The sequence below is a fragment of the Coenobita brevimanus genome, chromosome 101 (assembly GCF_032717465.1).
Source record: "Coenobita brevimanus isolate Jiangsu-jjx chromosome 101, ASM3271746v2, whole genome shotgun sequence".
Lineage (NCBI taxonomy): Eukaryota > Metazoa > Arthropoda > Malacostraca > Decapoda > Coenobitidae > Coenobita > Coenobita brevimanus.
In genome coordinates, this window is record NC_137054.1 from 60,703,479 (window position 1) to 60,715,693 (window position 12,215).

The 12,215-nt window shown below is 47.5% G+C and overlaps 1 protein-coding gene across 1 annotated transcript in view; it reads right to left on the reverse strand.

Annotated features, from left to right (window-relative positions):
- The window catches only part of LOC145414955 (putative aarF domain-containing protein kinase 5), a 609,901-nt gene that overhangs the window by 60,606 nt on the left and 537,080 nt on the right, over positions 1 to 12,215 (reverse strand). The window lies entirely within an intron of this gene.

Sequence of the window (12,215 nt, forward strand, 5' to 3'; positions counted from 1 at the left end):
ATCTCGGGGGAAAAGCAAATCAGCAAATGCCAATGCGTTTTTCTTCCTAACGGACCAACTCTAACTTGTGCCACATAAATTCATCTTAGAACGCATATGTGCTGGCAAAGATTTAAAAAAAAAAAATGTTAAAAGGAATGAAGGTTTATTTTGTTGGAAGAAAAAAAAATAATATGCTTGCCCTTCATATCTACATCATTTATTTTGTCCAAAAGAGCTGATTGGCAGGTGAAGGGTGGAATGGTGGCGGTCAGGTGGGGAAAAAATATAGTCAGGGCCGGGACCATAAACAAAGCTCATGTAGGGGCACAGGTGTCGTGATAATTTTACATTGCAGTCTTAACATAACATCAGTTCACCAATCAATGTTCAAGATTTTATTTCTTTATTTTTCCATTTTTATCAGTGCAGTACATACAACAAATAATTCGGTAAACAGAATGGACTTGTGCATCTTGCAGTACTGCTAGACATCGCATGCACGTGCGTTATGAGCATGGTGTGTGTTTACGAGGCAATTTTTCAGGTGGAATCTCATAATGTGGCCCCTGATGTGAGTGGTGAGTACCTGAATTATATTTACTGTTGTGATAATTATAGCCTTTGTATAGATTTGATCTGAATATCAGAAATATGGAAAAAAATCTGTAACTGTGAAGTTAAATTCCCCAACCATCCTGATTAAATGGGACTGCACTGTTTATATATACAGTACAATACCCTCGCGTCCAACACGGTAATATTGTCATGCACAGGTCCCGTGTTGGACCAAAAACGTGTTGGACAAACACCAGAGCTTATGGGGAAAAATGAATTATGTCAGCAACCCTAGGAAAAGTCACCCTAAATACCTACTATATACCTTTACATATACTGGTACTACTGTAATTATAATAAATGGTGCTGTACTATGAATGATAAATAACCTTTTAGGACAGTATTGGTGGGCTTGCTGGGAATGGAAGGTGATATCCGAGGTTGTAGGTAGTCCTACTGGGTCCCTGGAGGATGGCTGCTGGCATCACTAGCGGATAATGGCTGCTGCTCCTCCTCAACCTCCCTCATAAATCCTTTGAAATTTCTCTCCCCTTTCTTCTGCCTCTCGATGAATTCTAGCTTGGTGGCCTGAGGGAGGTGCCACTGCTTCTTGGGGTTCTCGGAAGGCTTCCTAGGCATCGTAAGCAGGGTAAAATGCAGTAGCAAGGGCAGAAAATGCAGTGAGAAAAAAGCACCTTCCAATGTGAATTATGCGACTGAATGGCACTGTGGAGGGAGAAATTTAAACAAAACATCACGTGAGAGCAGAAGTGTTTTTCATTGGGCGACATCACGATCACGTCATGATAGCGGGTGGGGGATTCTACTTGATCGGAAGTTTTGATTGGCTATCAGCGTCACGGGAATGTCCAGTATGACCGTGTTGGACCAGGGGTGATCGTGCTAGAGGCGAACTCTGCGGATTTCGCCCACTTCTCGGAGCTCCATTAGTGTTATGCTTACGCACCCGTTTTACAGTACTTAAATCGTATTAAATCGTACTAATTTTTTGCTCTCCATGCTGGACGCGAATCGTGCTGGACAAACGCATGTTGGACGCGAGGGTACTGTATACTGTACATAAAAATATATATATATATATCCATCCATCCATCCGACATCTAACCCTACGTTGCCCCATGAGAAGAGTAGGAGCCCGGGGCTAGGAAAGTTGGTCCTGGCATTTAAGATGAGAGTGACCAGCCTCACTCATCCCTGAGAGGCATCACGTGAGCAATAAACCCCAACCATCCTTTGGATATAAAGCTTCACCGGCTCAATCAGATTGGAGCACCTTTATTACCCACTAAACCTTCAGGAGCCAAAATTTGGTTATATGGTTACCACCCAGCATAGTAAATGGTTTCCTGGTGTACAGGAAACCATTTGGCTTGTCACTCTGTGTAGAGTCACCCACAGGCAGAAGGAAGAGGAAAGAATGAAGGAAAGAAAGACACAAGAGGGAGTGTAAAGTCACCTGCAGGCAGAAGAAAGAGGAAAGAATGAAGGAACGAAAGACAGAAGAGCATGGATGGAAAGAAGGATATATATATATATATATATATATATAGCCAGTACACGAGCATATGGGCGGCAAAGGAGGTCGCTTACAAGGAATTCGCTTACTCAGAATACATAAACTTATGGGAAAAATTACATACAGGCGGCACCCCTCTTCAAGGGCAACCCTTGAGACTCCTTTCAAACCTAAGTATTGTACTGTACAGGGAACCTATCTAAGACATATTACAAACCAACAAGATTATAGCTTTACTAAGTCAGCAAGGATATGGCTTAACTATACCAACAAGAATATGGCTGCTCACCTTAACCCAAGAGGACAACAGGCAAATTGTCTCCTGCACCATGCAGTTTCGGGACAATTCAGCATCAAGTCAATTCGCCGTCATTAGTGAAGACAGCTATGGGTAATGCTAGAATAATTCAAAGGCGACTACACCGAGGAAGAAACAAGTTAATTAAACCACCAGTGATGGAGAGTGGTGACTTATCTGTGACCCATTTCCTGGGGAGGATCAAGAGGATGATGCAGTGTCTGAGGTGTCAGAAATAGACTTTGAAGGGTTAATGAATGAAGTGAATGCATTAGCTAGTGAAAGTGTCGAAAGTGCTGGTGACGACAGTGGTGAGGAAGGTGGTGTGTCGAGTGGTGCTGGAGAGAATTTGCCGTCAAGTCAATTCGCCGTCAGACAATTCCCCGTCAAAACATGGACGATTCCCCATCAGGACAATTCGCACCCTGGACAATTCCCCGTCATTCTATAAATACAGTACACTTATTATTAATTAATCAAAACTTTAATAACCGTCAAAGTCTATGTTCAATTGAGTAGGCTTTGGATATTATTTATTTGTTGCACTTTTAGTAAATACTGACTAAAGGTGCAACTAATAGATAATATCCAAAGCCTACACTATTGAACACTGACTTTTACGAATCCCCCTGAAATATAGTTATTAAAGTATTGATTAATTAATAATAAGTATACTGACAGTGAATCGTCCATATTTTGACGGGGAATTGTCTGACGGCAAATTGACTTGACAGCAAATTGTCTCGGAACCCTAGAGTGCAACCCCTGCCTCATTTGACACACCACCTTCCTCACCACTCTAGTCACCAGCACTTTCAACACTTTCACTAGATAATGCACTCACTTCGTTCATAAACCCTTCAAAGTCTATTTCTGACACCTCAGATATCGCATCATCCTCTTGATCCTTCCCAGGAAATGGCTCATCGACAAGTCTCTACTCTCCATCACTGGTGGTTGACGATTCTTGGGGTGGCAGTGTCGCGTGCTCGTGGCAAACCCAGGATTTGGGCCACTCTTCACTGCCATCTCGCCTACTACGAGTTCAATTTACGTCACTCATAAAAAATACACTAAAATTTGGTAAAAAAATAGGTCCTCGTGTACAATGAGGCTCGCATACTCTGAACTCATGGTCTATGCATACCTACTATATATATATATATATATATATATATATATATATACATTGGATTCTTGAATTTCGACAGTTTAGAATTCAATTAATCGGATTTTGATGCATTTTGGAGTGGTCTGCCTACCTCACTTTTTGATGCAAAGTCGTGTATTTTGATGCTCTCAGGGCCAGACTCCAACCAAAACAGCCAAAGATAATATTTTTGATGCGAACCAAAATGCTAGAAGTGATGGAAAATTATAAGAAAAAGTATGAGCCTAACCTAATATCGTATGTGACATGTGCTCTCAGGGCCAGACTCCAACCACAACAAGCAAAAGATAATATTTTTGATGCAAAGCAAGATGCTAGAAGTGAAGGAAAATTATAAGAAAAAGTATGAGCCTAACCTAATATCGTATGTGACGTGTCAAGAAGAGAATGAAAATGAACATTATTTATTCATGTGTAGAGCACACGATGATATGGTTCCGAGACAATTCACAGTCAAGTCAATTCGCCATCAGATAATTCCCCGTCAAAACATGAACGATTTCCCGTCAGGACAATTGGCACCCTGGACTATTCCCCGTCATTCTATAAATATACTTATTATTAATTAATCAATACTTTAATAACTTGAAGATATAACAAGAGAAATTAAAAGAAAAGAATCAATAATAGAAATGCTAAAACAAAATGAATTGCAGGTGGTAGCCAATACAGTAGGCAGAATACTGAAACGAAGAGAAGTACCGTAATTATGAATATAAGGAGCAACACAGAAATGAACAATAGAGACTGAGAAAAAAAAAAAGTCATGTTGTTTAAGGACAAGAGCTTCTTCTTCTTCTTCTGGGTGTAGAGGGCAACGGTCAAGGACACGACCCACTGCCCTTCCTCAGCCGATGGTACAGAGTCTTAGGTCACAGACGGGTGAGCTGCCCCGACGATCGCAGGAATCTACACAGCAGGCGCATGACTTGCAGACATGTATCAGGGTCACCGGAGCCACCAAGTAGTAGAGGGAGGGAGAGGCGGGGGTATCCAAGGGTAGCCAAGTGTTCTTGGAGGGCCACCCAGTAGGAGTGAAATCTGGGACACCACAAGAGGAAGTGTTCAACAGTCTCCTTGGCACAGGGACACCAGGGACACCACGGGGAATCTACCAAACCTAGACGGTGTAGGTGGCCATTCAGGCACGTATAGCCAATACGCAGGCGGGTGAGTGCCACGTCCAGTTGGCGGCAGGGATGGCGGGGCGGATTGCAGAATCAGCATGGACGAGTCCTAGAGAGGTTGCGTCTAGCTCAAGAGAAAGGAACTGCTCCCAAAGAGATGTACAGGCTTGTCGGATATGAGAGCAGAGAGCAGCGGCATCCAGATCAAGGTAAGTGAGATGTTGGGAGTGGTGGGCTTGCTGAGCTGCATGATCCATGATTTCGTTGCCAAATGCCTACATGCGAAGGAACCCACTGAAGGTGTACAGTCCAGGGGGGAGGGAGGCAAAATATATAAGGAGGGAGTGAATCGCACGAACTAGTCGCACATGAGAGGATGGCCGACTGGAGAGGAGGAGGTGTAAAGATGACTGGGAATCAGTGTAAAGCACTATTGGCTGAGGTGGCAAGTGGCGTTTGACAAAAGTCAGGGCTTGGAGGATGGCATATAATTCTGCAGTGAGGACAGAATGTGGTCCTGATAGGGTCCAGGTCTGGCAGAGAGAGAGGTCTTCAAAGTAAACTGCTGAGGCAGGAGGGGAGTATGAACCGTCAGTAAAGATTCTGAAGATGCCTCCATAGAGAGAGGTATCCATAAGGTGGAAAATTTGGTTGGCCAACAAAGCATCAGAGGACTTCCGAAATGGGACAGGGAGGTCTGGGGACACCATGAGGGAGAGGTCAAACCAAGGAGGGACAGGTGAGATGGAGGGAGTGGGGGAGGAAGACGGGGGTGGGATAGATAAGGTATACCAGGCCTGTAGGCCACGAAAGATGAAGGGTGGGTTTGCACGAGGCCATCGAGGGGGAGGACTGACTAGAGGGATTCGAGAATATAGAATAGAGAGCGGGTGCTGGGAGGGATGTCCAAGAAGACGGTGGAGGAGATGACAGTCAAGGCCAATACACAATGTGGAAAGGGGGAGCATTCCTGATTCGGCATGGAGGGATACAACTGAGGATGACTTAAAGGCCCCTAGGGCTATACGGAGGGCAGTGTTTTGGATTACATCCAGCCTCTACAGGTGTGAAGAGGAGACAGATCCATAAACTGATGAGCCATAAGTGAGTCGGCTTAAGATGAATGCGGAGTACAGATGGAGCAATGTCTCCCTAGTTGCACCCCAACGCACTCCTGCTATGCTATGCATGATGTCTAGTCGTCAGAGGCAGGAGGATCGGAGGTAGTCTATGTGGTGTTTCCAAGTCAGTCTGGGGCCGTCTAATCGCAGTCCAAGAAAGGTGTGCCTAGACTGTAAGGGTACAAGAGAGCCGTTTATCCGAATATGCGGAAGGGTGGGGAGTTTGCGCAGGGTGAAGCACATGAGAGAACTCTTGCCGGCTCTCACTGTCAGACCCCATGCCGCCGCCCAGGCGACAAAGACGTCTACTGCCTGCTGGAGGCCTGACTGGGCATCGTGTAGTTGATCTGCACTACAGAGGAGAGAAACGTCGTCCGCATAGATAAGGAAGGAGACTCCCGGAACTCGGGGGGATGTCTGATAGTAAGACATTAAAAAGGAGGGGGCTGAGAACAGAGCCCTGTGGGACGCCCCTGTGGATCACAGAACAAGATGACTTTATATTCCCTAGGGAAACGGCAAATGTGCGGTCTGTGAGAAAGCTTCGTACCCAGGCCAGGGCTGGACCTCTCACCCCCTTTGTGCTGAGCTTATATAGTATACCAGCATGAGGGGCTGAGTCAAATGCGCTCTGAATGTCTACAAAAGCTGCCAGGAGATATCGACGGTGGCAATATGCGGAGCGGATGTGGTGTTTGATCTGGAGGAGGATGTCCGCAGTGCTCCTTCCTGATCGGAAGCCACACTGGTCCTCCCGGAAGAGACCATGGTGTTCTAGCCACCATGTAAGGCGCCTGGTAACCATGCGTTCAAGCACCTTGCCGACATTTGATAATAGGGCAATAGGTCGATGGGAGGAAGGCAGGGAGTGGTCCAGTCCTGGTTTGGGAAAGGGGAGAAGAAGGGATTCCTTCCATGAGGAAGGGAATGTGCCTGACAGCCAACTGTCATTGAACAGGCCTAGTAGGGAGGTAGGGAGGAGGGGTGGGAGGTGTTTTAGGAATTCATTAGGGACCAAGTCGGGGCCACAAGCTTTTCCACTCCTGGTAGAATGCAGTGCGTGTTGGAGTTCAGGGGGGGAGAATGGGGAGGCAAGTCCCTCCGGTGAGGGGGATGAGATTCCATCCTGGATGACCTGCTGGAGGCAGTCTAATATCGCCAGCGGGCGGGAACACCAACCTGTGACTGGAAGAACTGTGCCAGGAACTCTGCTTTGTCATGAGGGGTGAAGAGGGTAGCACCGTCCTTGACCAGAGGATATGAGTGTACGTTGGGGAGTCCCTTCATGGATCGGACGAATTTCCATGTTCTGGATGTAGAGCTGGAGAAGGACAATGAGGAGCAGAAGGCTGACCAGGCTGTACGTTGTGCCAGTGATATGATGCGTTTGCATTCTGCCTCTCGGCGACAATGTTGAATCTTGAGGCAGAGACAGGGGTTATGTCTCCTAGCATTTCAGGCTGAGCGACGAGCTTGGACGGCACGGGTGCAGTCATCCGTCCACCATCCACCATGGCACTGGTGGGCGGTTCGCACCCCGACATGATGATAATTTGAAAACAAAACGTCCTGCCTCCACGAGGGATGAAGAGAACTTTGCCGCCCGTTCGTCAAGGGGCAAGTCTGACTGGAGGGGAGGGATGCTAAGGGCTGCGCAGAACTGTGGCCACCGATCTGGGGCCAACCGCCATCGGGGGCGTGGGGCATACTCAGGTGGGGGCGACAGGCCGGCAATATCAAGGAGAACCGGAAGGTGGTCACTCCCGAGGTAAGGGCCAGTTGTCACAGCCGCGTGCTGAAAAAGCGGATCACCAACACAGAGATCTAGGGTGGAGGGACGACTAGTCTGTGGGTCGAAACGAGTCTGGAGGCCCATAGGTGTGAGGAGGGCGAAGCGCGAACTCTCAAGAAGGAAACTAAAGATGGATCTGCCTGATCGATTTGTAGAGCCACTTGTTACATACGGGTCCCAGTGTGGATGGCGGGCATTAAAGTCTCCCACAAGGAGGCATGGTGGCTGGGGGTGGTCTTAATAGTATCGGAGCTCTTCCAGGATCAAGTCCTGGCAGGGGTTGTATGCGATAGCTACTGTGATCCAGCCCATTGAGAGGCAAAGACAGACGGCAAGGAATTCCATGACACCCTGGGTTGGCCTAGGGATTGTGAGTTCTGAGCAGGGGATGGAGTCATGGACCATAATTGCCACGCCCCCTCCCACTCTTTGGCGATCCGCGCGGACAACGTGATAGCCCCGGACAGACAGATGGAGGTTAGGGCAAAGCCAGGTCTCACAAATGCCAACGACCCCAGGGGAAAGAGTTGACACTGTCATCTTCAGGTCGTGCGTCTTACGCAGGAGGGAACAGGCATTCCAGAGGATGAAACGGTTGATATGTGGGGGCACCATTATTGTCGGGTGAGGAGGGAAACACACACGGTAAGAGTCTGGTGATGATATCCAGTAATGACAGACCACTTTGGTACAATGATAAAGCATCCGTAATTATGTTGATGAAGGAATCAGTTATTGGTGTTTCATGGAGGCCTGAGGGTGGCAGCGAGTCATCCTGATGAGGAGGTAGTACAGATGGGCGAGAGCATGAGCGATGTGCAGTAGCAGGACGGGGTGCTGAGGAAAAGGGGAGCGGCTGGGAGGGACTGGTCGGGGGGACCACAGGGGGGGTGGCGGGATCAGAAACTGGCTTCTCACTATGGGTGGGACGAGGACGATAACGTTGGGACTTCAGATCTGGAATAGGATGGGACACGATCTCGGGGGGTCGGAAGGGATGGATGTCCGTGTCTGATTCCTTGTCGGTGATGTCCGCCTCTGGTGGTTGCAGGTCCTGTAGGGCAGAGAAACGGTTGGAGGTGACTGCAGCAAAACTGAGGCCCTTCTGCACGGTGCGGCTGGGTGGATGAGAGGACACGGACGGTGCTGACTGAACGGGGAGAGGGGGTGTGGCAGTGCGTGGTGCCAGGTTGAGGAAGCGTAGCTTGGTGTTCACAGATTGGAGGGAGGATGGGTTGTTTCAGGCTGTCTCATGAATGGCAAGGGCTTGCTGATATATTGGGCATGTTCGTGATGTGACAGTGTGGGTGTCGCCACAGAAAAAGCAGTAAGGGTCCTCTGTGTACGGCTCCCCAGTGGTGGAGCGGTAGGGGTGAGAGTGGCTACAGCGTGCACATCGGACCTTGTTGCGACATGAGAGGGATCCATGCCCAAACTGATGGCATGTAAAGCAGCGTAGCAAAGGAAAGGTGTAAGTACCTACCGCATAACAGGAATGTCCTAGTAAGACCTTCTCTGGCAGGGGGCCCTTGAACTTGAGTCGGACAACCCGAGACTGTACCTGTGTGCCGTCCTGTCCAGATCGGGAGGTGAGACGTGAAACCTCTACAAGGCGACCTCCTGACCCTAGGCAACGAAGCTGAGAAAGTATGTCCTCAGTGGAGAGGTCTAGTGACACAGGGCTGATTTTACCAAAAGAGTAAGCACTATCAGTAGGGGAGGTAGCCCTCCAGCACTTAACCTTCCATTCTCCCAGGGAAGTTAGAGATTCGGGAGGGGCAGGCAACTTGGCTATATTCGTCTCTGCTATGCAGAAGCGAAAGGCAGCTCTTCATCCCAGTACCTGAAGCTCGTCCTCCACACTGTACTTACTCCAGGAGCAAGCATTAATGGCCTTGGACAACGCCCTGGGATTAGAAAAGACCGCACTACCATCCAGAGTGCGCACTAGGAAAGTAATCAAGCGCTCACCTGTGGTGTTGTCTGTAAATACTGTGGGCTTGAAATACTTCCCTGAGTGGAATGTGCCATCCAGTCCACCATCCTCCTCTTCCTCCTGGGGTTGCTGTCGTCCACGCTTGCCTTGGGGTAGTCCGACCTCTATCATAGCCTCATTGTCATTTTCCAGGACTTGAACCGGCTGGGCAGCCGGCTGTGTCTTCGCCATACCGATCACTCACCTCGACCGCGCCTAAACACGGCCGGATAGTAGCGGTAGCAATACCAAAAGAACCACAAATTTGCATACAACTATTAGAATGAGTGATCAAGAAGCAGTTGGTGGGTAGGGGACAGAAAAGGTCGTCAGCAAGGCAGAGCACCACGACTAAGGCAGAGCACCACGACTAACATCTCCAAGGCTTCCTTCGCACGACCACGAAACCAGGACAAGAGCTCCTGGATGAGAGTAGGCACCAACAACAACAAGCCATGTGCAAGGCGATGCTCTGTTGTCGGCGGCCATCTTGCTACTGTCCTGCCAGCAGCCAGCCCTCTACAGCCAAGTGCTGCACTTTCAGCCTGTACCTTCCATATGTGGACATGCATTTCACTGCAATTTAGTTGTCTGTATTTTCTTTGTATTTTCCTCGCAACTTACCTGCTTCACGATGGCAAGCAAGAGTAGTTCTTCAGGTGGCAGTAGTAATGGACAAGAGCAGCCTGGCACCTCTAAATCTTTGCAGCCAAAGGAGAAATGGCAATACAGGAAAGGGCAGAAATACACCAAGTATACGCTTGCTGACAGTATGGCAATACCATGCAGAACTACAGTTACTTAACCACAATTATAGTTCATAAAGTTTACAGGGGGTGTGGGCAAAAAAAATCATGATTTTACGTAGTTAGGTTCGGCGGCCCCAGACCCAAACTAATTTTTCCCATGACAAGTTCAGTTCAAATTTTGATTATTTGAATTTCAAGGTGAGTTTTAGGTACCCATGCCCATCGAAATTCGAGAACCCACTGTGTGTATATATATATATATATATATATATATATATATATATATATATATATCATCATCATCATCATCATCATCATCCGGACCTCCTTTCCCACCCAAGGGCAGGGTGAGGAGTAGCAATGTCCAGACAGCCCAAAATTGCCCAATCCAATGGGCCACGCTTCCATTCACTCATCATTCAAGCCCCTGGAATCCTGGCTCAATCGGATACGCCAAACACATTCACCACATTCTGTAGCTTCACATATCATATCCGACAGAGTCAATCCAGGCGCTGCCACGTTAAAAAGGGGTGCCCAAAATCCCTGATCATGCATATCTCCTCACAAAATTCATCCAACCAGCTCGATCTCCTGTCAGTTCCCTAGCCTCACTGACTTCCAAATCTCTCTTCCTCACACATTCATCCACCATATCTCTCCACCTTCTCCTTGGCCTACCTCGCCTCCTCCCTCCTTCGAATTCGCTCAGATATACCTTCTCCACCACTCTATTGTTATCCATTCTCTCCACATGACCATACCGTCTCAGTACACTCTCTTCAATTCTGGTGTCCACTGACTTCCTCACTCCACATCTTTCACGAATCACATTATTTCATATCCTATCCACCCACTGTACTCCACATACATTCCTCAGCAGTCCCATCTCCATTGCTCTTACTCCTGACTTTTCATTTTCATGCCACACCATAGTCTCACATCCATCATATGTTAAAGTTGGCACTAACACTCCTTCACGTAAGCCTCGTGCAGCTGCAACACTCAAGCCTCTGTTTCTTATAAGGCCTTCATTACACCAGCTACTTTTCTTCCTTGTGTCACTCTACTTTCAACTTCTTTTGCACATTTTCCTCTCTCTTCTATCACTGTACCCAGGTATTTGAACTCTCTCACCAATTCCAGTCTCTCTCCATTCACTGTTACATTGCACTCGGAGTCACCGTCTCTCTCAATGACCATCACTTTACTCTTTTCTACATTTACTTTCAAGGAACGACGCTTACAGACATCAGCAAAACTCTGCACTAGCCTACCAAGTTCTTGTCCGGTACTTGCAAGCAGTACTGCATCATCAGCATACAACAAATTTGAGATATTCCATCCATCACCATTCATTATCAATGCCATCCCTCTCTCACTACTCGTGTTTTCACTTCTCCCATCACCCCATCCATATATACATTGAACAACCATGGGGACATCACACAACCTTGTCGCATGCCTACACTGATTGTGAACCATTCACTTAGATGCCCATTAACCCTGACACATGTTTCACTACCATCATAAAAACTCTTGATGGCACCTAACAGCTTACCCTCTACACCGTACATCCGCAAATCTTTCCACAATCCTTCTCTGTCCACTTTGTCATATGCTTTTTCCAGACCCATGAATGCCATAAACACCTTATGGTCCTTCTCACAAGCCTTCTCTACTATCTGTCTCACTGCAAATATTTGGTCCACACATCCTCTGCCACTCCTAAAGCCACCCTGCTCATCACTCACTAGGACTTCTGATATCTCTCTTACTTTCTCTATAATAATTCTTCCGTATACCTTCCCTACCACACTCAGTAAGCTTATGCCACGATAATTCTTGCACTCACTTCGTCCACCTTTATTTTTCTACAAGGGTACAATCACAGCCTTTTTCCACTCT